The following is a 27,992-nucleotide window of genomic DNA, read 5'->3' as shown; positions in this document are numbered from 1 at the left end:
GAATTTCCTTGCAGGAGCCAAACCCTCCTTCATCCTTTAGTCAGGGGGAAGAGATTCAGCCCCATATTTCCTCTTCCCCTGAACTTTTAACAGTTTGGGGATCTTGGGGCTCAATCCTGCAAGATGCTGATTACCCCCACGGGTGCCTAAATCAGGATAACTGATGGCTTGTGATGCTTCTTACGACTGGGAGCTTCATTAGCTAAAATTCAAAACACAAAATACTTTAAAAACACTTCTCAAAAACATTTTTCTTGGCTTGGGGAATGATTTTTGCCCTTTTTACAAAAACAGCAACTGCAGAAGTATCTGTTAGCTGCTGTGATGTGCTATAAACCTATCTGTACACAACGTTGCTTTTTGGCTATTAGAGGCTCATTAAAAAAATTAAAGTCCCCACAATTTACAATATTTTCCATTGAAATAGCATGTTAACACATTTCTTTAATCAGTGTGTAACTGTCAAGGGAAAGAACAATTCATCTAGTATATGCATACATTAGGAAAAAAATTATCAGATTTAATTTTATTTGTTTTATATTCAGGGCTTTTTTGAAGGAATTCCTGCAGGGAAATGGTTAATCTATTTTTAACTAAAGCTTACTTTTGTAATCTATCCAGTGCTTAGAGTTCTGTCATTGATCTATGATTTATGTGATTTAAACCACCTCTTGGCTGTAACATTGGTTTCTATCCAAGATGCTGAGCTGAATACTAATTACGAGATCAAATTTATGCTGTTGGGCTGAGCAGCTGAAGGAGCTTTCCAGGCAGGACTCCCTTAAACCAAACCACCATCGAGCATTAGGGAAATATTTGGTGAGGGGGATGGGGGGGAAAAAAAAAAAAAAAAAAGCTGGAAAAGATGGGGGGGAGGGAAAAATAGCAGGAAAACTGAAGTGTCCTTTGCAAGCTTTCTAATTTTCTGTTCTCTTGCCTGGGTGTTCGGTGCCATGGGCAGATATTCCGTGTGTGTGAGCCCGTGAATATGCACATGGGGCTGGTTTTTTTTTCCAGCAGAATCTCACTAATTCACCCTAACGATTGGGAAACCCACTGAGAGGAGCCAAATGGCACGAGTGAGCAAACAAATAAATATGATTGAGGATATTTTATTCCAAGACGTATTTTCTGCCTTTATTTTGACAAGTATCACGTTGTCAGAATGATTTATGGTATTTCAGAGCGTACCAGGAAATGCACTGTAGGATGGGTTCTTACAGTAAGAAAGTCTTGGTAACAATAGCTTTGCTTTACCTCTCCTTAAGGCATTTTTTATTGCTGAGAAATAAGCCAAAGCCACCAGTTTTATAGAAAATACAGGTTTTAGGCTTTCCTTCAGAAAGAATCAGTAACGTTCTTCCATTTAGCTGCACCACCCTTGCAGGAGAGGTCGGGATGGCAGCAATTTTCTTGGGTGTAGGGGGTCAAAACACGTGCAAACAGCTCAGAATCCAAAATCCAGTCAGAACAAAAATGAAATTTGGAACTGGAATTTTCTTGATTATAATAATTTCTGAGCGAAAACATGTTCTGACGCATCACCTGACGTTCACCTCTGTTGGTATAACCTTGAAGTGTTTCATTTTGGTGATGCTGAAATGGTTTAATTTGTACAGGATTCATTTTAATTAATTCATTCATTCATTCTTTTCATGTTTCCCATATGCTTTGGCTTATTTTTTTTTTATCATAGGGCAATTTTACCATTTTCAGCCTGCCACTGCCTATTATTAAAATATAACTGTCTCATAAAATGTTTGCACAAATTCAGTTTTACCAAAATCTTTTTTAAGCATCTTTCAGATCTTATAAGAATCTTTTTGCCTTCTGGACTGGGGAAAATACTGGAATTCCTCACAGAGCAGGAATTCCAGGCTGTGCCTGTGGTGTGTTCTGCCCTCAGGGCTTGGGAAACACCACCTCGGCCAATGGATTTAAGGTGTAGGTGTTGTCCTCAGGCAGACCAGGGGAAGGATTGGGATCCTGTTTTGTTTTCCCTGTGCTGCCATTGTTGTCTGGAGCTGCTTGGAGGGGCTGTGTGTGCTGACACCCCTCCCCTGGCAGAGGTTATGGAGCCAGCAGGTCATCCCACTCCGGCCGCAGGAGGCCCTTTAGTGGGGAATTAGTTTCCTTTTATCCTTATTCTCGCTCGCTTTAAAAACAAAACCCAAAGCAAATACTAATAAAAAAAGCAAATAATGATAATAAAAAGACCAACAACAAAAAAAACCCCATCCCAGAAACAGAAATAAAACAAATAGAAAACCTTGAAAAAGTTTCTTCCAAGGACAGTTTTAAATAGCTACCTCCGGTTGTGTGTCTATTGCTTGTGATCTCCCTCATTTCTTATTTCTCTCATTTCTAATGTGGAGAAATTAATATTTCAGTTAGATCCTTCTGCCTTTTAAACTGAGATTATTTATAGTCCAGTTGATGTCATAGTGGCTTTTTTAATGTGCATTGTTACAAACAATTTGCAATGAAAATAATCCCCGTTGTGTACACTTGGGGAAAAGTTTCTGAGTATCCACATGAACATGTGATGCTGAATGGGATGAGCTTGGGGACAGTTTTGTGAAGAGGAGCCACAGTTCCTGAGCCCATCTGTGTGCTTTGTTCTGCTGTGATGCCATCCTTACCCACCTCCCCTACACCTACAGCAGGTTCATCTCTAAATGCTGCCAGTCCTAAATGCAATGAATTTCCTTGCAGTCTTAAATCTACAGAAATTACTAGAAATCCTGCAGGAACCCAGGGACACTGAAGACACCCCACATGATGGCTGTAATTGCAGTCAGGTCACTTTGCCAGCTGACAGTGACTGCTGGATGTGAGACATTCCCTCACTGCTTATGCAGGGAAATAATTTGCACCATCAGTGATGTTGTTGATCTCGGCTGAGATGAGGTAAAACAACAGCAGTGAAGATGGGGCTGGAGTTAATTGCTGTCACGGTCTGAGGGACTTCAAAGGAAGGATTTTACCAGAAGCCTCATTAAATGGATTGGATATTTTGCTGTGCTGAACAGGTGGCTGAAGTGCTCCAAAAGGGAGAGTCTGAAGATGGGAACCACCTCCAGGACTCTCCGTACCTGTGAAGCTGCCAGGGGGCAAAGGAGCTCCAGCTCCAGGGATACCCAAGGTGGGCTAAGGGGTGTCCACGGGTCAGGGAGGGTTTGGGGAGTCACAGACCCCAGGACACCCCAGTGGGGTCCAAATCCTGAGCAGGTGCTGCTGTTTCCTGGCACCATTGGCTCGTGGGACTGGTGCTGTGACTGTCACGCAGGACGGTGGCTGTGCCCCATGGCCAGGGCTCTGGGGGCCAGGGCAGCCTTTCTGCCTTGTCTCACCTCCACTGTGCCTCTCACACAGCTTTTACAGAGCAAAAAGTCATCAAGGAGGAGAGAAGTGCTCTATATAATACAGTATAGTAACATTCTGGAGGAAACATATACAATATTTTGTGTGTATATATATATATATATACACACACACACAAGTACATGTTCTGCTTTTCCTTTTCATTCTTTGCTGAAGAACTGTTAAATTAACAATTGTGGCTTTGACAATGATCTGTGGGGATTTTCACTGAAAGTACAAAAACTAAAATCACAGTGGTTTAACACAAAAATGTATATTTAAAATGTGATTTCTGCCTGCTGGATAAGTGGATATTCTGTATACCTTCACATATATATCAATAGCACACAAGGGAATTTATTTCCTCAGTCATCACAAAATCAGAATAGAATGGTTTGGGTTAGAAGGGACCTGAAAGACCATCCCATTCCACCCCCTGCCATGGGCAGGGACAACTTCCACTAGACCAGGTGGCTCCAAGCCCCGTCCAGCCTGGCCTTGGACACTTGCAGGGATGGGGCAGCCACAGCTTCTCTGGGCAAGGGAATCACGACAAGGGAAATTCAGGTTTCCTCTATCTCTGCTTACACAGGAATGCTCACTAGCCCCACAGATATAAAACTGTTTGAAGAGTAAAATGTTTTAAGTCAACTCAGGCTGCTGAACATCCAAGAAGAGAAAGACACCAACCTCCCTACCCCCCCCTAAAAATGGGTTGTTCACCCTTGGGAATCTATTTATCAACAACACCAAAAAAAGGCTTCTCCTTAAGTTTAAATCCCAGCAAACAAACATCAGAGAAATCCAAACCACAACAAGGCAAGATTTGGGATCCCTGCTTAAGGGAGTAGGAGCCCCAGAAGAGGTAACGTGCCTTTGAAGCACTGCTTGGTTTTCATGGAAAATGGATATAAGTTAAAATATAAGTTCTAAAAAAAGAGTAGGAACTCTGTAATTTCTGCAAACCATTGGAAATTAATAAAACCCAGGGCTAGCTATTAGATAAACCCGAGCAGACAAAGTGTGGGTAACTATGCGTAGAGGTGCTGACATGATGAATGATGATGGATCCAAACTCATCTGAAGTTCTTTAGGAATAACAGCGGCCTAAAGTAATTTCTGTAGGGTACCTAAATGGGCCTGAAACACAACACTGTATTGAAGATTGCATATTATGCTTAGAATGACAAGTATTTATGATTGGAAGGTCTATGCGTTGGGATTATCAGTTTTTGTGTATCTTTTCTCGGTTCTTTAATCTTTGATTTAAAGACCCACCCAGAGATGAAAAAAAGGGATGATTCCTGTAATTGTCCCACAGAGACAGTAAATACCTTCTTACCTCAAGAAAATCAACAATGTCTGGTAGTACACAGGTGTTTTTCTTTTGGAATAAGGAATGTCCTCCTTGAGGAACAGCTGGGGAGAGGCACCTGAAGGGCTGGAGGGTGGGTGGGCAATAGTCCAGTTCAGCTAAGCTCAGCTCAGCTCAACTCAACTCCTTCCTAGGAATGGGAAAGAAAAATCCTACTGTGCAGTGCCAGTTTTGTCCAGTGAGTTTTATGTAAATGCAGTTGCAAATGTTGTTGATTTTGTTTGGGCCTTTTTTGATGTGGTTTTTTATTTTTAATTTACAGTGGTAGCACTTGTGGTTCAATGTGGCAGCTGAAGACAAAGAACAGGTATAAGTGTAAAGGCTCGACAGAAATCTGTGTGATCACGAGGGGGATGAAGTGGAGTTTTAGAAGCAAAATGCTCCTTCTGCAGAACTTCTGCCTTCCAGTTGTCTCTGTGTCTCTGGAGTGTTGTTGCCTTGTTCCGGTGAGAGCGAGAGATTTTGATTGCAGGTTGTTCTGAACGCACGGCAAACACAATCCACATTTGTCTCAGCTGTGGAAGGGGAGAAGCTGTGCAATGCACAGATTGATTTGCAAGACCTTAAGGTTTCCAGCTTTCCCTAACCTTTGCTAACAAACTGCAGCAATCTGTTCTTTGAGCGTGTTCCTCCTCCTGGGTCTGTAAGAGCCTTTGAGACAGAGCTCATTTTTTCAGCCTTGACTATGGAGATTTGTGATTTTAGATGTGAATGTCCCTTTCTCAACCCTGCTACCAGTGACCCAGTGCATAGCAAGTGTCTCACATTATAAAGTGGTTATTCACAGAGGGCTCTGACCAGCGCTATCTGGAGGGTGGGAGATGCTGTCCCGGCAGTGGGATGTGGATGTCGTGGGGCAGATCTTCAGCCAGGAGAAAAATCCTGCTTGGTCCTGCAGCTCAATGGGTGTCTGTTAATTCATGTGGAAAATTCGTGACCCCAGGGAGATGACAAAGTTCAGTGTCCTTGAGTGAGGGCTGCGCTTTGCAGTCAAGATCAAAATGTCTTTCTCCCCAGAGTTCCCTTGAATTTGGATTTTTCTGTCAGTCCTTCAAATTGTTTTATACTGAAACCTACACTATTATCCAGGAATGGGTTATTGAGGAATGATCCATGTGTTCTCCCTTTCTCTTTTATTAGGTTATTGAATTTCCATACCCTTGGGAAGATGGAGCCCTGAATTTCACCTGGATCCTCTGCTCATAGGCTGCACCCATCCTGTGTGGAGGTTGAGCTCTGGTATGGTCATTATTACCCCAGCAAACCTTCAGGACTTCATCTGGTTATCCTTGGAGAGCCTCAGTCTTTGACTTTCAGCTAGCTACACTAAGTTTTTGAGGAAACTCTCTCAGCAGAAGGATTCTGGAGGACAGGCAAGGGGCTGGTTTGCTGTCAAGTGTGTGCTCCAGGAACTTGCCTCTTGTGTTTCGGTGGGAAACAGAGAGGTGGGATTGCCTTGTGCTGGAGCAAATCCCCTGAGCAGAGGATTTGCAGCTCCTTGGCACAGGTGCAGTGCAGCCAAGACCCTGGAGGCAGTGCAGCTTTCCTCCTCTCCTTTTGAGAGCAGCCAGGTATTTGGAAAGATGAATCATCTGCTGGCACAAAATCTTTCATCCCTTTCTACAGGGATGTTTGTCTTCTCTTTGGGGGACCAGACTGCAATTAAAACTGTGGCTGTTGTTCACCTCTCGAGGCACAGGGAATTTGACTTCACTGAAAGCAAACAAACCCAAGAGGGCAAAGGGCTGTTAAGAAGAGAATTAACCTGGTGACAGTAGTGACATCAGCATCGCTTGTTGGTTATGTAGGAGTTGGGTAGATGTGTGAGATGTTTTGCTGTTGCACCAAAATGCCTGTTTTCAGCCAGGGAACAAGCCTTTTGTCCATCACTCAGACAGGTCAGAGGATCTCCATCTCCCTTTTCAGTCTTTGGTCCCGATCCCATCAGTGCTGGAGGTGATGGCAGGGGTGCAGGGCAGTCCCATGGGGCTCCCTCACTCCTAGCTCATTAACACCTGGGTCACTCCCCCCTGTAATCCAGTCACCAGTGCCCCGGTGCAGATGTGTTTCAGAGCTCTGCCGTGTTTGATTGAGGCTGTTATTTGTGTATGCAGCTCTCTTGTTTATTTATTTAAATTTCATGGAAGCATAAAAATGTAGGTTGGGGACCTTCCCCCCTTCCAGACAGCTTCTCATCGTGTCTTCTACTGGGCAGTCAGGCAAAGTTATCTTTACTGCTGTGAATTTTATCAGCTCAAAATGTAAACAATTTAAAAAAGAAAAGAAGTGGTTTCAGGCAGCAAAGTGGCCTTTGAACACCTCAGTCAAGCGTTGCATTTAAGTGCTGAATTTATTCATTTTTCATTTTTTTACATCATTTTCTTCCACTTGTTGCTTTATGTGAGTCCACAGAACAGATGAAATGAACTACAGAGGAAATGTGGAAGTTGTTAGCACACAAAATGATGTCAAATGCAGAAAGCAGGCAAATGGACAGAGGTTTAGTATTTCCCTGCCCCTCCCTTCCAATCTCTTTGGTTAATAACAACTTTCCTCATTACACAGAGCAACTGCAGATCTAGAAATCAGCAGAAAAACTTCAGTTTGAAAATGTGAATATTCAGTGTGTGAGTAAACTTCACTCTTGGGAAGGTCTGTCGCCTTTCATTTGACTTACAAGTGGTGTCTCTGGAGTTCAGTGTTGGAAAGGTGCTGGGGCCATGTCACAGTCCTGAGCAGCGAGTGCCAGAAATATTTATGAGTTACTGGGGAAAAGATTTGTGGGTGGTTGTTCCCAAACACTCTGGAGGAGGGAGGGGAACCTGCTCTCTGCTCTTCCCAGGGGAAAGGTTCTGGGGTGCAAACCAATCTCCTGTGTGCTGCTGACTCCCCACAGAGGGCTTTCCCCCCGTTGTCCTGGTGGTGACACCTGGGCCACCTGTGCTGCCCCTTTCTCTCCATCGAGTCCCTTCTCTGGGTCAGATCAAGAACCTGAAAGCCAAGGTCTGTTCCTAGCAGTAAACCCATCAATTATAAACTCTGTGCTTTATCTGAGAGCCATTTGTGTCATTAACAGTTGGACTCAATGATCTTAGAGGTGTTTTCTGACCTAAATGATCCTTTGATTAGCATGGTACTTGGAACCAATCGTTTTAGCTGGAGGTACATAATAACCCTTTCCCAAACCTGGCCCCACATCAGGTATTCCCTCTGGAATGCTTTCCAGGTTTTTCTCCTTTTCACAAGCAAGAAGCCTTATCTCCAAGCAAACACCAACGCTGCTGTCTCTCCCAGTTTACCCTGTATGATGTATTTGCTAATTTGTGCTATTTTGACCTTCTCCAGCAGAAGGTGTGGTAGCCCTTCAGTGGAGCACTGTGGAAGTACCCTTGGGTCCTCCTCCCTCAACCAATGAGTGCCCTGCTTCCTTTTCTGTTGTCCTAAAAATAAGAATTACATTGCTCTGTGCAGTCTCATCCCTTGGTCAGAGCTTCTTGAAAGCAGCAGGCTGTACTGTAGAGTCAAGCTTCCTGGATTCCATTAACATTTTGTTAATGAAATAGTGCTTTGTCAAAGAGTCTTGAAAACTTAAAAGGGTATTTAAGCTTCTTCCATGAGTCAATACCATGTAATGTCAACATTACCACGAAGGGATAATTCAGAGATGTCACACAAAGCTTGTGTTATGCCATTTGCAGTCTGGCAAAACAGCTCAGCATTTATGTTGTTTAATCCATCTTCGAAAATCTTTTGTTCTGAAAAAGTTTGAGATCAATCTTGTCAGTATTTACTGACACAAAGCTGATGTAAGTCACTGTGCTCCTATTGACTCCATCTGAGTTGTAACGATTTACCCCAGCCTGGAATTAAGCCCAAATTAGGCATATGAGGAACTCGATATCAAACTTTTAAGGAACATGGAGCTGAATGGAGCAGATCCTGGGAATGAAAATGTGGAGAGAAGTGGAGTAAATAGTTTGCAATGATCTGGGGCAGGAGAGACACAACTGGAAGAGGCACAACATTATCTAAAGCTTTGCATTGGTGAAATAATGGAATTCCCTGGCTAGAGGCAAAGAGGAAATACAGAAATAGGCAGTTCAGATGTGAGTGCTGGCAGTGACACGGGGGATGTGGGGGCTGAATTCCAAACTGTGTGTGCTGCAGTGCCCCGGCTTTACGTCACCGTCGCAGCGAGCCTGGTCAAGCTCCATGAAATCCCTCCTTCCATTCCTCCTTCCCTTCTTATTTTTTTTTAACATTTCTGTAATCATACCTGCCATGTCAGGGAGTTGTTTCATCCTACTGGACGCTGCAGCGACGCTGTTTGTTTTACCTTTGTACTTTTTAATCCTTTTCCAGCAAGGCTCTTTAAACTGCTGCAGTTGAACGTGGTGAACAGTGGCCTCAGCTTGCTGGGTTGAAAATAGAGTGCCTGACTTCATCCTTGGCTGAATCCAAAATGCTCTCCGTGATTATTTCTTGGCCGTGCTGAATCTATTTCGGTTTCAGACCTTGCAGATACGTGGGGGTCAATTGTGCAATATGTAAAGTGATGTGAAGTTCTTTGGAAATAATTCCCATATTTTGCTGGCAAAAGTTTAGCATTTCACTCACGTTTTGGTTTGTTTTTTTGTTTCAAACCAGGCGCTGTGGAAGCAGGGAGCATCCCAGACCCGTGGAGGAGCTCAGCAGGAGAAGAATCAGTAGGGGAAAATAGTCCTAATGTTGTGTTGCTGCTGGTGGGTCAGGTGTGCCGAGGTAATTTGCAGGTTCTGGGGGAGTCAGGGATACTTTCTGGCTTGATTGCACACAGCAGGAAGAAAAATATCATGAGGCTCTTCATTTGTACTTTTATGCTGTTTTACAACCTGGGAAACATTTGGGGAGCGAACCAATTGCTCCTTCTGTGAAGAGCTACAGGGCCTTGCAGCCTCTTGCTCCAGGTGAGGTCACTGCCAGGGAGGCAGAAGGGAGAATAAAATGTGGGCAGAAGGAACCACAGTGCAAAAACAGGGTTTGAAACCATCTGAGAGCAGGTTGTACAGCACAGTGTGTGTTCCAGCTGCCCTGTATGGAAGGGTCTCAAAATGCTTGGCTCTTCTTGGGAGATGCCTTGTCCAAATGAGGCTGTACCTGTGTTTATGCAGCACAAGAAGAATTTTACAATTAAATTAAATTTTAGCATTATCTCCCCCATCCCAGAATATTTGATAAAGTGCTTTAAAGGAATAAAATATTTGCTAAATATTAAAATGGGGGAAAGCCACAAATGTCACATAAGAAGTGGAATCAGATATAAAGTTTTGATCCCTCTTGGCCTGCTGTTATAAAGCAAATTTGGAGGGAGCACCATGAACCTGAAACACCTCAGTCAGCACTGCAGCAAAATGAGCACGGCAATGGAGGGGATGTTTAAATTGAGGTTAAAAGAAAAAGAAACCCAGGTACTTCTAGTAAAAAAACCAAAATAATAATGTTATGGGGAGTAATGCAACTGTACCTGTGAACTGCCACTCAGGCACAGACTGGCCCAAAGGCTTTACAGCTTTTAATAAAAATATAATATTAATCAGGGGAGTCTGACAAAGCAAGGCAGGATCTTGTGCATTTTAATCTAGTATTTAAAAAAAAACATAAGAAAAATAAAGTCCTTGAAGACAGTTGAGACTGAAGAACTGATACAGGAGGTAGAAACTGTGTACAGAGATTTGTATCTGTGACAGTGGATGTTTGAAGGAGGAGGGAAGTGGCCACATCGAGGGTGTGCTGGCAGTGGGAGCAGGGAGAAACTCTGCTGACCCAGGGAAAAGGGATCAAGTCCCAGGAACGCAACTGCCCTCTTCCAGTATCAAAATGAGACTCCCTTGCAGATGCAGAGCTGATACATTTTACAAAAAATCAGGTATTACAAGGATTTAATCTAAATTGTTTTTAAAAGACATCAGGTGCCTGATACAAAAGCTCTGCAGATAATCTGCAAGACTATTATGCCTCTGCTTCTCTTAAAAATCCTTTTCTGATTTTCTTTACCTCATCAAAGATATTAAACATCTGTAGATCTGCTTGTACGTGAACCTGCATCTCCCCTTGTCTCAGTTCTCCGCGTATAAATTGAAGAGTATTTACCTCTGCACCTTTCCGTATTTCCTGTGTAAAGGATAAATTCTGGGGCAAGCAGCACTGTATCACTCTGTGTTTAGACAGTGCCCATCCAAGCAGAATGCTTTTGTTGTCCAAGGCCTCCCAGGTCTGACAAGAGAACAGGTAATTTCTGAGCCAAGCAGAGTATTACCTCTAGATTGCATTAACCTGGGTAATTGAAAGAAATCAGTGTTTTTACCACTCTATCATGTGTTGAGCAACTGCTGATGGCGGTTTCCTCCTTCCAGGCAGTTTGGACAGAGGTCTGCGGCGCTCCAGCTCGTTGGAAACTTTTGTGCTCAGACCAGGAGGATGCTACAGATGGAGCTGATCTGTGAGTAAGTTTTCTGGAGGCCGTTATGTCTCCTACAGTTTTGGTTTGGTTTTTTTTTTTTTCTGAAGGAGCCCTTGCTCTGCCCGTGTCTGTGTGCGAGGGAGAGAGAGGAAGAGCATCGCTCGAGGCTTTCACTCATCACACTGCCTAAATACCCCTTATTTTTAGCTGGAGTCTTCTGAATATGAGATCCCACTGCAGGTAGGTGAAGTGACCTCTCTGGGTTTGAATCTGCTCTTCTGTGGCAGATTCGAGGCTGCAGCTTTGAACGGGAGCCCCCTCCTGCTCCGTGCACCGCTCTTTGAATTGCCCCTGATCCGCTTCAGAGGCTCCCCGGTTGCGTGCGGGGCCCTTTGAAGATGAATGTCCCAGCACAAGGCAAACATGAAACAAAACCTACTCCCTTATGTCAGGGTGAGCAGCAGATTCCTCAAAGTCCTCCAGCACAATGGTGGCTCTTTGGTGGGCGAGAGGAAATAGGTTCCCCCGCTTGTGAGAGCAGAACAAAACTGCACAGGGCTGTGCCTTGGGTGGCAGAGCAGGGAAAAGAAAGGGGTTTTTTTGGGGGGCTCTGCAGTGTTCAAGGCTGGCCAAACTTATTTCAACTTGACTTCTTTGGATCTCACTGATGAAGGCAAATCTATAGTTATCAGTTTTCCTCCCCCTTACGGTTGCTGTGTTCAAGGGGACAGACATGCCATGTCTTCTGGAGAGGGAATATTTTTCTTTGTTTCCATGAAAATCATCACCCCAGCCCCTCAGACTGTGTGTAATCATCATTTTCTGGTACATTTGGGACACGATGTAGAGCCCTGGGAGCTGAAGGGCCCATAGGTCCTTGGGAGAGCGGTACAGCCGTAGGAAGTTGTTTTGTTATCTGTCTTATTCTGAATATTTTTGTGACAATTGACACTTAACTATCCATTAATGTGTTTTTTAAACCTGATGGATCTGTTCTTCTGGCCCAGGTGAGCACTCAGGTAAGATCCAAAAGTTTTCATTAGCATCAGATGGATGAAGCCAGTTCCTTGAGGGGTTAATGGGCTTCTAATGCAAAAATTGAACTGATGTCCTGGGAGAGACTCAGTGTAGGAACAGAAGGGAAAAGAAACAGGAAAACAGATTAAAAAAACCCCAAAACAAGAGATATTTGTTAATAGTGACTGGGGGACATTCTTCTCACCTGTCCTGGATGACTGTGAAAATGCAGATGCGTGAACTCCTCTGCAGTAAATGAGGAAAAGCAGAACCCTCTGGGCCATAATTCTTTTCCATATGTGATAGATCCCTCTTCCTTCCAATCAATTAATTGCATCCTAAAAACATCTATTTCTCCCCATTGACTTTAAAGGGATTTTAGATGACTGGCTCAGATAGAGCTGTCTCCACAGTCAGTGATTAAAGTTGGGTTAGATGAGCTGGCAGACTACGACGGGGTTTTTTTTCTCCCTTCATGCCAACCCTAAATCAAAAGGCATCTCATCAGAGTATTATAAAATACAGCCTTCAGAGGGAGAGTCTTCTACTTCCATATTCTGGCATTTGAAGGGAGGAGGGAGACTCCCATCAATTTAGAGAGAGGTAAAGATTTCATCTCCCTCTAGAAATCATGGCCATAATGGGAAATTCAGACATTTATGAGATTTGCTTGGCCAAGGCAGAGCTGAGCATGTGAATGTTTCTGTTTGTCTTTGTGGTACTGCAGCAAAAGCAGAATAAAAGATGGGTTTTGGGGGTTATTTTCATTCTTCCCCCCCTTTTTAATTATGCTAATAACCCAGCTTCTACCTGAGGAGGAGTTTCTGTGACCTTGTAAATTGAAACCTTAACCAACCCTCTGCCTGTGATTGGAAAATAGGGACAAACTGCTAAATAGGGCTAAATACAGGTGTTTATTGATGGGGAACCTCCCAAAGAAGCATTTCCCAATTCACCAGAGAGGAATTCTCACAAAAAGCTCTTGCAAGCTGTGCCAGGCTTAAGTTTGAATGTTAAAACCAGGTAAGGTTGGAAGAGATTTAACCAAGTTTCTGGTAACTGGTGAATATTTCCCTTGGGTTTCAAAAGTTGGCAAACCTGGTGTCTGCTGTAAATATATATATGTTTTAAGTCAATGTGAATTTCAAATACAAGAGAAAGCAGAGCAAGAAGTGACTTATTTTAGGTTTAAATCCGAAAGGGACATTTATTTGGTTCCTCTAAATGTTCATTTCTTGACATAATGGGTGAAGTATCATCAAATTATTATTTAAACCTACAAATAAAGTGAGGGTCCCTTTTCCCATTTATAAGTAATGTTGTTATGCCAGAGGACAGACATGGCTGTATTTTTTCCTAATGGAATCTGCATATCTTTTCCCTGATAGCCCACTGCTGGATATTGATGGGTGCAATAATTGGCCTTTTATTGGTATATTGTGTTTTCTCTGAGATCTTTCAACTTTCTGCAGTAAATCCTTTTCAAGTTTTCCTTCTTTTCCCGTTTAGTGCTTACAAAAGTTGAGAATCTGGAACAGCAGGACTGTGAATAAGACTCAGTATTTTGATTTGTTGTACAGATCATGTATTGGTAGCTGGTGTCTCTAAATTTTTATCTTTTTTAGTAGAAATATCTCTGTTGGTTTTGACTATATTTAGCAAGAAAACTCAATCTTTCTCCTCTATTTTTTTCCCTCCTCCTTGTCCCTGGCTCAGAGGCCTGGTGGCAGTCAGTGGATAAATGCAAGAAAATCTAATAGTGCCTTTCTAATATACCCATTTATCTGGTATCATATTTTATTTTAACTCTTCATGCAACTCTATAATCACTGCTCTGTTGCTATAATTGGATTTCAAAGTATATTTGTGCCATTAAATTACATCTATAGCTCCTCTATAAGCGCATTCAGAGTAATTAGTAATCCTCTAATTTTTAGTGGAGTCATATTTTATATCAACTGTGCTCATTTTTCTCTTCAAATTCTTCAACACATTTGCACCCATTTTGCTTTTTACACTGGAATTTCTGGCATAAATAATCATTAAGTTGTTCTGTTTTTTTTCCCCACTGTGAATGTTAACAGAGTCTAATCCAGCTTTCACTGAATTTAATGGTAATCTTTTCATTTACTTAAGTGGAAACTGGATCAAACCAATGGGTTGCAAATTGCATTCAAGTCCTATCTCCTATCTTGTAGAAATAGTTGTGTAACTCACAGTGTATTGATGGAAGGTGCAAAGTAGGTGATTAGTTCTATTTTTTCTTACAAGATAATTTATAGATTCTCCTACCCAACTTTATTTTTAAAATTTTTTTATTTTTATTTATTTTTTGCTTGTTAAGTTATGATATTGCTGTCACATTTAAAAGACTATATTTAACCTTATTTTTCTGATAAATTGAAAAACTCTTGATTTGAAGATTGTTATAAGCATGTCTAGAACTTTGCTTTCCAGACCTCAATTTAACTATCTAGTCATCTCTATTAGAATAGCGTGAAATTGAGCATTTTTAAGTTATAAAAAAATATTTTGTCTTCATTTTAAATTGAAAACTAAACATTTGACAATTTTTTTTACCAGCTCTCTGTTGTGTCACTTCAGAGCTGTGTCAGTTCATTAATATAATTACTCCTCTTGCTGCTGAATATGAAAACCTGTAAGCACTTCCCTCTAAAAGTGTCATTCCAGCAAATTATGTTCCCAAGTAGGCAGAAATTTATGATGTTCACTTTTTCCAGCGTTTTAATTTTGTGCCAAAGAAGATTTTGATTTAAAAAAAAACACAAAAAACAAACAAAAAAAAACCACCCTCTTGCAACTTGCTTGTTAAAGAGTTATTTTGCTCTTCTGCTCTGCTCCCACTCCCTTGATTAGAGGTTTGTTGCTTTGGTGATGTGCTTCTCCTCCAGGCAATTAATGATTACAGGCAACTCTGGAACCTGTCATTTTGGGGCAAGGTTATTGAGAAGGTGATATGGCAACAATTGGAATTGTTCCTATAGCTTAGAAATGTCCTTAATCTTTGCTGGGCACACATCAGGACTTGGGACTTGGAGTGGGAGTGGTGCCCAGGGTTAGAGATGCTTTCCTGTGTTGGTTATTCCCAAATTGTGCCAGTTTGTAAGGTTAGAAAGAACACTGTTGAAAGGTGGTAAATTGTTACTTAATTCTTAATAAAACACCAGGGCAAACGGTGCCTATTCCATCCCAAGCAGAAGGTGACCTTGGTAGGCTTGAGGATGGAGACTCTTGGATCTCCAGGGAAAGGTGCTCAGCCAGTGGCAGGATGGTGCTTAATTCCTGGTGTGATTTTTAGAGCCTCGGGAACCTTTGTGAGCTGGAGCATCTTTGCTTTTAGGTGGCAGGATAGCAATCATTTATTCATCCAGCTCTTTGACTGAAAAGAGATAAATTGAACCATTTGTATTGAAGATTTTGTTATTTTTCCAGCATAGAGGAGGGTTGTTTATGAGCCTTAAATGGAAAAAAACCCAACCCTTAATATAATAATTTGCATACAAATAACTTGAATGGAGCAGCACAAGCACCAATGCACCTAAAATTCAACCCCTAAATGCTGCAGTTATTTGCATATTGTGTGGAGGTGCCTCCCCACTAATGGGAGCCACGTTCCCACCTCACAGGAACACTCCTCCTTGGGGGCTGGATTTTTCCAGTGGATGCCTACGAGCACTCTGTACAGAAATTTTGTCAAAGAATGACTCGTGTCTTGCCACTTTAAAACCATGGAAACATCACAATGTTCTTTTAGAAATGACTCCAGGAATTAATTGCAAATGACTTATTAATGAAACAAATATTCAGCTGTCACTGGAACTAAACTCCATGATCTGCTTAATGATTATTTTGTGAGAAAACACTTTTGTGTCTGTTTGATCTGCCTCGTGTTAACAGCGGTAGGAAAAGGGGAAAGCGTTTGGTGTCGGAGTGGAAACTTGAAACGGGCAAAAAGGAGAGGAAAAACATCAGCCAGTGACTGGAAAATGGGTGAAAAGCCTAAAGAAATAGCAGATCCCCAACAGTTATGTTGGAAAGCTGCTCCCCCAGGCAGCCCTGGTGGGGTAATGAGGGTTAAACGTGGGGACACAGGCAGGGAAGGGTTTCACAGCAGCATTAATTTGTGTTCTGTGGCTGCAAAACGAGAAGGAAAAAAATTCGCCTCACACGGGCTGGGGGAATGTTTGCAAACTTCAGAGAGGCTCTCAAACGAATGAGAAATGCCAGCTGTAGTTCTGCAAATTTTATAATACAAATAAACGCTGCTAATTAGGGAATGAGTGTTCCTCCTGGCTCTGGAATCGCTCTGGGACACCCCACCAAACTTCCCTGTGTGGGGACCTTGGACCGTCGTGGTGACCACGACCCAAGGGAGGTTTTTCCACGGGCAGCCTGCTGAAGCTGTGCATTTTTTCCACGTGTTCTCCTCTGCAAGGCACAGATATAAATAGGTAATAAAGCCTTTCCAGGGATGGTGTTTACAAGAGCAGGGACACGGGGCAGAACACGAGCGAGGCAGATCCGCCCGCCCGGGGAACACAGCTCAGGTGTCCTTCTGCTGGTGCTGCTGAATTATTTACCACTCAGCAAGTGTGTGCCTGTGTGAGAGATTCAAAGGAGGGAATCTGAGGTGAAACCCCATCCGTTTACCCAGAGCTGACACTGGAATATTCATTATCACATTAAACCCAACCGCAGTGAAAGGGAAGGCTTCCGTTGATTATGTGCTTGCATAAAAGGCTTCTTTGGTGGCAAGCCCGTGTGCCAGAGATGTGAATATAAACCCTAGTAAGTGGAAACCATTCTCTTTAGGGTGAATTTGCCTTCTTGGAAGTTATGAGACTTGGCAGGTTTAAATTATGTTTTAAACCTGCGGTGGATTATATGATTTTTCTAACTGGCCACAAGCAATACTAGATGAGCACACAGCACACGTGCCCAGTCCCAGCCACAGGCATGAGCCAGGATTTCCAGTGCAAAGTAAAAATAAATGCAGATTTTATGTGCAGAGAATGATGCGTATTTATCTCGGAGCAGTGTCAGTTTGGCAGGGTTGGTATGAAGGGCTCCTCTGGAGTGCTGGCTCTGTGTGCACGCCTGCCTTTCCCTCTCCCTCTTCATCCCAGGTTTGTGCTGGAGCAGAGGGAACAGCACATCTCAGAGGGGTTTGAGAAGCCCATTGGATTTATGTGGAAAAGTACAGTAAAATACATAGGACTGGCCAAAAAAGAGGCACAAGGCACTTCCTCTCTCTCTTCATCCATCCCTTCCTGCTCCTTCCCCCCTCACCAGGGATCCTGCTGAATTTGAAGGCTCAATTAAATCTTCTTCTCTGGGAGGCACAAAAGATACTGAAATGCTGAGCTGAAACACCACCACACAAGATGAAAGGCCACCTCTGGAGCAGGTTGTCCCACTGGGAAGCAGGAGGGCTGGATGTTCCAGCTTAGGTCTGTAAAGGAGCTTCAAAGGAACCTGGCACAGTGAGGACTGGGTTTGGTGGACGTGGGCATGTGCAGAGATGTGAGAAGAAAACCTATTTCTGTTAGTGCTAAGAGTGAGGATTCGCCCACAATTAGTAATTTATTGAAATATGCAACGATTGCATCAGCACAAATAATTTAAAAGGATATAAAATTAAGGTTTCTCAATCCCATAATACTTACAGAAGGCTTTCTACTTTGGCAAACAACAGGGAAGAAATAAGATGATCAGAAGCCAGGCTTACCTGGTCATAAATAGTGATGGATAAAGCTTGATTTGGAGTGTGGTTGCAATGAAATCCTGGGCTTATTTTCTTGTAATGCCAGAGATATTTATGGCATGTTCTTCCCTTTAAGCCTCCTGTTTTCCTCTGTGGTTGGAAATGCACTTTGTGAGTGAGAATAAAACGTAAACATATAGTAGATACAAAAGTGCCAAACACCTTCAGCTTTCACTGATCTTTGGAGAGAGCAGGGACAGAAACAAAATGATCTTTAACTATAACTGAGAGGCAAAAAATTCTGTGTTTAATAATAAACACTTAAAGGAAGAATTACGATGCCACAAATCCCCTTTTATATTGCACTTAAAATCTCCTTACCTGCCCTTTAGTTTTCATGGTTTTCCTTATCTTTAGTGACACTTAATCATATTTCAACAGGATTTGCTTCCCCACTGCCCATCTACCCTTCCTTTCTAGTGCTGTGTTAATGCCAGAACACCATCCCAGGAGTTCCCTTCTCCCAGGCTTTGATGTCAGACACCCAGGGATTCAGGTTTTTTTTTTGTTTTTGTTTTTTTTTTGTTTTTTTTTTTCATTCAGATTCAAACAGAAAAGAAAAACACCAATACCTGGTTTGTGGGAGTGACAGATACTGTTTTCAAGTGCAGATGTCCAGACTTAGGGCAGGGGTTTAATGGGAGGTGACACAACTCTTCTTTGAGTCCCACTGATGTTGAGTGTTGGAACCTGCTGGCCATGGCAGTGCTTCTACATCATTTCACTAATCCTGAAAGCACTGAATTAGTAATCTTTGTAAATATATCTGTCTTATTTTCAAGGTTAAGGAAGACTTTGTGTATTGTGTCTTAGCTGAGGAGCATAACAGTGTGGAAAGGCCTCCTTGAAAGGAGAGAATATTTTTCTTTCAGGGTTGACAGAGAAGTCTACCAAAATAGTTATGTGCTGCCTCCTGCACTAACAAACTTAAAAAATATTATATAGATCCATTCTAATTCATCATGTAACTGTGAGTTAGTCTTTGAGTCACTGATTGGAAGAGATCTGTGAGTACAGCAGGGGATATTATTTTCTCTCTCACAACTATCTTTGCAGGACATTAAGCTCTCATGATAATTCATAAAAAAACTTCTGTTTTCAAAGATATTCAGTGTCTGCAGCAAGCAATATTTGAACCTCTGTTCTTGAATTATTTTTTAATTAAACATAAAATTGGGGTTTTTTTCTTATAAGGAAGTGCCTCCTGACTTGCTTAGTCTGGTGTTGCTTGAGCTGGTTTTGGTGAGAGCAAACCCAAATGAGATGGGAGCCACCAGAGATCCACCAAGGAATGGTCCCCTTCCTTGGGGGAAGCAGGGGACAGGACAGAGGGACAACTGGGACAGACCTTAGAGGACAAGTTTAGAAAGAAATGGTGGCTTGGAGGAAGATTAAAGAGGTGTCTGCTTCCAGACACAGACGTGGCAGCGAGAGGGGAGGCAGAAGCAGGCAAGAAAACCAAGGAAAGGCTGTTGCTGAGGCTGAAAACCTGAATAATAAGAGGAAAGCGTTTGTAAAACTTGGGTTTGTTTAATGAACATGTGATGAAGGCAAAAAAGCACAGAGTGATTGTCTGGGAGGGAAGAGGCTTTAAGAGGAGACATGGGCAGATGCCTGAAGCAGAGGAGAAACCACCACAAGGCAGGTCATGGGACCAGTAGAGAAGAAGGGGTCAGAAAAGGAGGGCTGGCTTTAGCAGTGGAAACAGGAATTACCAAGAAAATGGAAAATGAAGGCTGGTAGGAGCTGTCTGTAAAGCATTGTTTATTGTTATTACTATTAATTATCGTTACTCTAATTATTATTATTATATTAACTAAAGGCTGGCTTGTTTCAAGTCTTATAAACAGCTTCTGTCAGAAAAGTAGAAAACAATTTTTAAATGTTGGTTTTTAGTTCTGCTTTTTTTATTAAAGACTGTTAATTCTGTTTTATTAGTATCTTGTAAGCAAACAGAGTGAGAACGTTCGGTGTGATAGAGATGATTAAGATGATGAACCATTGAAATTTGGTTCCACACTGGGCACATAAGGAAGAAAAGGGTTCCAATTAATGCATTACTGTAATGGAAACACGACTAAAAGTAGTAATAATGGTTCTCTATTATTTATGGTTCATTTTTGGAGAGAGAGAGAGTCCATGAACAGTCAACATGAGCATTGAAGGAGGAGGAAAAAACCCCTTTTAACCACGTAGAAATTTCAGTTGTGATCTGTGAAAGGAAGTTGAGCTGAATATTGAGGAAAATTCAAAAAGATAAAAATGATTTCAATTTGGTAGTTCTTCACTGGTGCTGCAGTTTGGCAGCTGTCAACATCTCAAAATATCATCTCACCCAAACTGTTGAAAGAAAGAAACCCTTTGATTTTTCCCTTGAGACTCCCAAGCTGAAAATGGACTCTTTGTAGTCTCAGTCTCATTTCAGACAGTTGTTTTTTTTTTTAAACATTCTTGCTGGCAGAAACAACTAATTCATAAATAGACTCTCTGTTAATTAAATAAGTTTTATCGTTTTAACTTGCCTTTTAAAATGAAAAAAGAAAGAAAATCTCTAACATTTCCTCCTTTATTACGAATCATAGGGGACTAAGCATCACATTTCTTGCACCATTAATAATGCAAATTAGTTTTTGTTTGCGTCTCCTATAAGTTTATAGTTAGAAGTAAATATTTAATGCACAGATCGGGGAAATCAAATCACGGAGAGCGGAAATTTTCCTTTATAGAAAGTTAATGTGAGAAAGATGGGAGGCACTGGGGTTTCTGTTTATTTAACCTTTTTGCTCTTGCTTTTCTTTCAGTAGAACTCTTTGTAACTTGTCGTTAAACACCGCTCTGTTCCTGCAGTATCTGTTTTTACTATCTTTACAGTAGCCACAGCGTTTCAGCGTTTAAGACCGTTTAAAGGAGAGGTTAAACATATCCACAGCCTACTTAGGGTTATAAGGATTATATTTTTTTTGATCCTGATTATTGCCTGGAAAACCAGGTGATTATTTATAATAATAATACTACCTAAAAACTTGTTGGCTTTGCAGCAGTTTTTTTCTTAGTTTGCTTAATGAAGCAACAGTCAGCCAAATCAGATTAAACTGCTCAGGGCCTGTGTATCATGCCCAGTAATGACTCAGGAAGGTAAAATACTTGGAGTTGTTTATTTGTTAGCACAGGTCAGATTGCAGTTAGTGGATATATCCCATACTGGGCTTTTCCCCCCTTATTTTCACACATTGTTGTTGAAAATATTCTGTCTCCCTGTGTATAAAATGTCTGCAGGAACGACACAAATTACAGATGTTTCCCCACATCTGTGCTTTCTGCAGCCACTCCTTTCGTGTGTGTGGTGGATAACAAAAAATAATAAGTGTCCTGTTATTTTGGGCGTGAAATCTGATAGTGAAAAAGACACCAGAGAGAATTCTTGGGTGATAAAAATTTAAATAGACCCATTTATCAATATGACAGAGATTTGACCTGAAAGTGAAAGTGTTTGGGAGTTAAGTGGGGTTGTGTAAAGAAAGTTGAGGCTGCGCTAAAGATAGACCGGAGGGTTTGTTAAGTTATTAAATCAAAATAAAAGGTATTGACAAAACAATAAATTGCCTGGATCACCCCATCTAATAGATTCTGGGAGCACTAAGTACATTTTCCACACTAAAGATGTGTGAAGCCTTTTCCTTTCTCATACTTTTGTTCCTCTCCTCGGAAACATTCGCACCGTGGTCGGTTTTGTCACAGACTTGGCACCAAATTGTGCCTGGGAATGCTGTGCCAGAGAGCTGGCTCGGAGCAGTGTGGTGGGGAGCAGGAGAGGTGGCATCTCTGCTCTCCACAGGATTATTGCACTTTGCAGGTGGGCTCTCAATCACTCTCTGGGTGATTAAAATAATAATAATAATAATAATGGCAGTATTAAGTTCACCGTGGAGATATTTTGCTAATATCTTTTAAGGGAGAGCATGCTGAGGTGCTCTTTGCTCTCCTTGGGTGTCCTCAGCAGCATTTCCGTGCTGGAAATCTGTGGGATTCAGAGGGGGAGCAGCATCTGGCTGGGATGCTTTGGGGAGCATTAAATGCCACCTGCTTATGTCCCCCCCTAAATCTTCACAGTGACCACCACAGTGCTTTGGGGAGCAGTTAATGCCACCTGCTTATGTCACCCCCTGAGCCTTTCTCAGTGACCATCATCTTCCTCAGAGAGGGGCTGAGTTTGCTCGTGGAGGGGGAAGGCAAAGGGCTGTGGGACGTGCTGGGACTAGAGGTTTGGGGAGTGGGTGGTGGGGCAGCTGTTCCCCCCAGAACCATCAGCTGGGACCTGCTTTTCCCTGACTCCACAGGGCTGGGGGTGACTACCCCCTACCTACGGCTTCCCTGCCGAGGAGGGAATGAGCCTGGCTCCGTTTGCCTGGAAAACGACACAGATTTGAGACTATTTCCCCTCCTGTGGATTTTTTCCGTGGAGAGAAGCATGGAAGACATTACTATTTATAGTGCACAGTACGAGTGCACAGCGGGACATTCCCCGGCTCTGCCAGCAAACATCCTACCAGTTTGGAGGGGGGACACCTCCCAGCCCCGTGTCCCCGAGATGCCCTGTCCCCTCTCCCAGGGAGGTGGGAAATCACACAGGGTACCACCATCTCCCCTCATCTCCAGCTTACTTTCGCTTCTTTCGAGATGAGACGCTCTCCCGCCCCTGCCGTGCAGCTCATCGTGAGGCTCCAACTCAGAGCAAGTTTTCAGCGCAAATAGTGGGAGTTTTAAGGGCAGAGGGAGAGGAACCCAAAAAAAATGAAGGTGCGAGGGGGTTGCAGAGCATCTGCAGGGCGTGGTTTGGGGATGGACAGTTTGGGTGTGTGTTTGAAATGAGGATGGAAAAGTGTGTTGGTTTAACTAAGGGGTTTGGGGAGTTTTCAAGCGAATGAGGGACTCGGGATCCCTCACTGCCCACCCCCTGCCCTGTGTTCCTGTATGGCTTTGGGATACCAGAACCTCCTCATCTAAGCTCAGTGACTGCTACAGAAAAGATATCTGACAATGGCAGTGAAAACAACAGTAAGCAGTTGGAAAAGCCCAGCTCAGATCGTGCTCTGTCAACAGCTTTGCAATCTGTATAAATATGAGTGGAAAGACAAACAGTTCTGATTTCTCTTTAAGAATGTGAGTATCCATTGTCGTAGATTCAAATTAGGATGTTTTACTTGTACTGTATGTAAATTCCTTCTTGGCAAATAACCCATGTCCACTAATGTATGTGTATTTTGGGCCTGTATAGTTTGGGTCTCTGTGAAATACAATGAAATTTGATAGCACACAGAAATACTTGCATGGAATGTCGAATTTTTTTGTGTGTGCTTCTCACATATCCATAAAAGAGTTTACACATTTCTAATTACTCATTCAAAAAGAGACTTTACAGCACTTTTAAAAGAGAGCCAATTTTTTCCCTACTGTGTTCTGTTTTTACAGCTTGTGCAAAGCTTATTTAACGAAAGTTTAAGTAATCAGCGAAAGTCATTTCTGAGCAAAGACTGACAGATATGAAGCCTCTTTTCACACTTCATAAGAGGTGGAGAGGGTAGCCATAAAATTTACAGCTGAATAGTACTCTGTTCAGCTTAACTTTGTAGAATTATTAGTGTTCCAGGCTTGTGATGGATTTTATGATGGTTAAATATTTTAAACTATTCTCTGTGTTTTGTGGAGCTGAGCTGTAAGGGCAATAATAGCGACCTACCCCTGCAAACCCAGGGACCTGAACGCTCCCATGGGGCTGGTGTTGTGCTAAAAATGTGTTTGCAGCTGAACTGAGCTTCATGAGATATTAATAAAACACCAGTGATATGTTCCCTGTGCAGACTCACCTCTGGCTATGGAAGTACGAATTCCCAGGATATGGAAATGAACAGATGGGGTGTGTGGGTAAGAAAGGAGTCAGGAGGGAGGTGGCACCTTCAGCATCTCTGTCCCGGCTCCTGCAGCACAGGGACACACAAGTTTTGCTGGATTGGAGATGTGGTGGAGAATAAGTGACTGCTTGGGATCATGGAATGGTTTGGGTTGGAAGGGACCTTAAAACCCATCCAGTCCCATCCCCTGCCGTGGGCAGGGACACCTTCCACTAGCCCAGGTTGCTCCAAGCCCCATCCAACCTGACCTTGGACACTTCCAGGGATGGGGCAGCCACAGCTTCCCTGGGCAACCTGTGCCAGGGCCTGCCCACCCTCACAGGGAAGCATTCTGAGGACATGACCAGTTATCTGGTAAAAAGGCTGAATAAAAGAGGAAGAGCTTGGCTGTATTTTGAGACTGAGAGATGAGAAGTCTCCATTTCAGCTGCTCCAGATGAGCATGGCTGTCAGAGAGAGTCACAGGCATTTGCAGTATGAGCCTCTTGAAACGTCATGAGGTGCCCAGATGTTACAGTGAGGGGCAGCACAGACAAATATTTGTCACACAGTGGTTTGGGCTGGAAAGGATCTCTAAAGGCCACCTGGTCCAATCCCCTGCCAGGAGCAGGAACACCTTCCACTAGATCAGGTTGCTCAGAGACTCATCCAATCTGACCTTGAATGTCTCCAGGGATTGGACATCTACCACCTCTCTGGGCAACCTGTGCCAGTGTTTTCTGTAGAAAAGTTCATCCTTCTGACAACATATAACTAAGCAAACAAAAACAATTATTGAAGATATTTGAATTGTCTGTACCCTCCCCTCCTTTCAACCTTTTTTTTTTTTTTTTTTTTTTACAGTGCTTACCTGCTTACCTTTTCTTTTACCTGCTTACCCAGGAACAAACAACAGAAAGGCTTCCAAAATTCTTTTAAAATAATATAAATTATGTGAACTGGAGTAAAGTCCACTTACTTTGAGGTTGACCAAGGACTGAATCAGGGAGGCAACTTTAGCTACTGCTTAGCCCTGGTAGAACATGGACACAAGGAGGTGGCTCAGTGTACAACTTATGTCAGCACATGGTTTAAATACACGTAGTGTTATGTTTATATTTTTAAATGACTTTTTATGTGAGCACCAGATTAAAGCAATGTCTTTGCAGCATTTACTGTGGTTCATAAATCATGGTGGCACTTTGTTCCTGTCCACGAGCTGGCTTGTGTGCTAAAGGTTTCAATCATTAGGCTGTACAGTATTATCTCAGGCACAGTTGTAGTCCTACAGAAATTATGCCGAGGTGCATTTGTGTGCCTGAAATTTGTGGAAAAGCTTTGTGTACTGAGTGATGTTGGAAAGCTGAGACTCAGGGTACCTTTAGCTGCTGTGCTAACCAGCACTGATGCTCTTGGGCACATGGTGTGACCCTCGGTGATGGTCCTGTGGGGTTGGACTCGATGATTCTTGTGGATCCCTTCCAACTTAGCATATTCTGTGATTCTGTAACTATATGGAAAATTCTCCTGTCTTTGTGCAGTTCAGGAAAATCACTTCCCATTTCAGTTCGCAAATTCCCAGCGTTTGCCTCCGACATCGACTTCAACCCGATTTAAGGTCTTCTGGGTGCTGAAACCCAGATTTCAGGTAAAAATCTCAGTTCCAGGGCAGTGTTAGGGCCTACAGGTTTTCCTTCCTGGTTGTTAACACCAACAATTCCTAATCCTGTTCCGCTGACTCTGAAAAGTGCCTTTGGGAGGTGCCGGGTGATCCCGCACTCAAACGGTTAATTTGCGCTACGTTCTGTTAAAGAAAAGGAAAACTGTCACCCTGTCATTTTAGAGTCTGACACTAAGCTTGTCAAAAGAGACAGCTGTTAAACTGAATTACTGTTGACATGCAGAGAAACGGCCCTTTGCCAGATGTAAAGGACATCTGCGGCAATGAAGTGGTACAGGGTGGCTTTTAAAATGTGGTCATACTGGTATTGAATGGGGCGTCTATGGCATTAAAACGTGGCCTTGACTCAGACAGTTTAAGGCAGCGAAGCAGAGCCACTGCCAAGCACAAAGAAGTGCTGATCTGTTGCTGTATCCATAACTTATGCATGAATATGAAAACAGAGCGGTGTCAAAGCTATTAAGCTCTTATCGTGTCTCCGGGAGGATGTGGGTTTAAAACACACAGTGGGAAATATTGTGCGTCTCGGGGTCCTTGAATGTGCGGTAGGTGAGGTGTGAATTCATGAGGTGGATTATGCAGGGAATGAATAGAAATAAGTCGTCTCGTCCTGGGCTAACAACTGCTCAGACAAGAATTGCAAAGGGCATTAAGCTTAGGGAAGTGAGGCTGGATGTGCCTCGGCGTCTCCCGATAAGGCTCTCGGCGTGTGGAGCACGTGGTGGGTGCTGGGGAGGGTCCCCTCTGGAGAAGGGGAGCAAGGAAAAATGGAAATATAGGGGCCTGTGAAATCCTGTCCTTGTATCTCCATGTGATTTTCATAAAATAGCCAAGATACCAAATGAATATTGTAAAAAAAAACCCAGTTATTATGAATATTTTATAATGTAGCGATTGAACCAACAGTAGGGAATTCTACACATTATATAAGAGTGCAAGGCTTTGATTTGCTGTTTTTAGTGTAGGAAAAAAACTGTTTGGGGGGAAAAAATAGTATCAGTTAAGCAATTTTGCTAAATGTATGAAAAATGAAATGTTATGAGATGAAATATGTATTCATTACGGAATGAAATTGATGTTTGAAGCTAAAAAAAAAAAATATTCTGGCCAAACATCCTTTTGAATATGTTAGCAGATCATATCTTGATTTATTTGTATGTTTAGTGGTGGCAGAAACTGAAGAGTTTGCCATCTGGGGGGAAGGAGGCAAATGATATTTCTGAATCAGACAGGGTGACCTGCTCCTTTCTGCAGGAAACCAACACCAGTTTGCTCTGGACAGGGAAAAAATGCTGGAAGAAGTGGGTCTGAGAGGAGGCTTCTTCTCTGAAAGAGGAAATTGTACTTTCCACCTCTCTGCAGAAATGCCGATGCCAGTTGAGGTGGACTCATTTCTCTACAAGGTGGTGGAAAGACCAGGGCTTGTTTAGGTCTTGAGGTGATTTGGGCTGGTGCCCTGCACTGCTCCAGGGAACATTCCCATTCCCACAGAGAACATCCCTTTCCCATGGAGAGCATTTGACCTCTCGTGCTGCCGTTGTCCTCCACCACAGTGCCGAGGGGTGGATGATCCGTGCCCGTGGTCCAGCTGGATGGATTCCAGGCTGCTGGGGACGTGCTGCAGTGTGTGATTTATGGGGGTGGCTCTGTGCACGTGGAGGGAGGCTGGGCAGTGCTGCTGCCACGTCTGACCCGAGGGCCAACAGCACGTGTAGCCAGTGGTGCTCCCACCGGTCCATATGGCCGTGGTTGGCTGGGGCACAGCAGGACACGGCAAATATCTGGGATCTAACATGGCCCTTCCTGAAATCTCATTTATCAACAGCTCCAGAGCTCTGCCATGTGCTTGGGAGGCAGGAAGGAGTGTCAGTGTTTAACCACCATGGCACAGACAGCAGGCAGAGGGTGGTGGTTTTGTCTGTGCAGCCTTCAGGAGTTGATGGCTCGTGCTTTGTCCTGGCCTCTGCAAGAGGAGCAGCCAGGATGACTGTGCCCCCCTGGGATCAGAGAACATGGGTGTGTTTTGGGGGTTTATTCTGTTGGGAGAGTTGTCTCCTCAGGACTGGCTTTGATGACTACATTTGGAATGGTGTTTTAGTTTGTGGAATGCAAGGGAACAGGTGGCTGCCTTGCAGGACCTTCACCATCTCATGGGGGTGTTCCAGGGACTCCTGGAAGCCATTGGAGCTTCCAGCCTGGTGGGGTAAGGGCAAGACAGACTCAAGAGGAAATTAATTTATAGTGAGAGTGGTAAAACACCAGAACAGGCTGCCCAGAGAGCTGTTGGATGGCCCATCCCTGGGAACATTCCAGGTCAGGTTGGACAGGGCTGTGCAAGGACAGGGCTTGGGTGGTCATCTCCACCCTGGCTCACACCGCACCTGTTTGGGCAAAACATCACACACACCTGCAGCAGGATGTTTGATTCTGCCATAAAAAGGGCT

At 43.1% G+C, this 27,992-nt stretch overlaps 1 long non-coding RNA gene across 21 annotated transcripts in view; it reads left to right on the top strand.

Annotated features, from left to right (window-relative positions):
- LOC126637227 (uncharacterized) overlaps nucleotides 1-27,992 on the top strand; it is an 86,311-nt gene that overhangs the window by 40,757 nt on the left and 17,562 nt on the right. For 10 of the 21 annotated variants that reach the window (XR_007628280.1, XR_007628291.1, XR_007628287.1 and 7 more), the window contains 5 exons: nucleotides 3,033-3,145; nucleotides 5,001-5,184; nucleotides 5,879-5,977; nucleotides 9,386-9,499; nucleotides 11,131-11,417. This is a non-coding gene — a long non-coding RNA (uncharacterized LOC126637227). The remainder of the gene's footprint in view (nucleotides 1-3,032; nucleotides 3,146-5,000; nucleotides 5,185-5,878; nucleotides 5,978-9,385; nucleotides 9,500-11,130; nucleotides 11,418-27,992) is intronic. The other 11 variants (XR_007628288.1, XR_007628277.1, XR_007628283.1 and 8 more) reach the window with 8 other exon arrangements.

This window comes from Myiozetetes cayanensis, unplaced genomic scaffold, assembly GCF_022539395.1.
Source record: "Myiozetetes cayanensis isolate MyiCay16 unplaced genomic scaffold, myiCay2020 scf15, whole genome shotgun sequence".
NCBI classification, from domain to species: Eukaryota; Metazoa; Chordata; class Aves; order Passeriformes; family Tyrannidae; genus Myiozetetes; species Myiozetetes cayanensis.
Note: the sequence above shows the minus strand (reverse complement) of the source record. Positions and strands in the feature narration are given on the sequence as shown.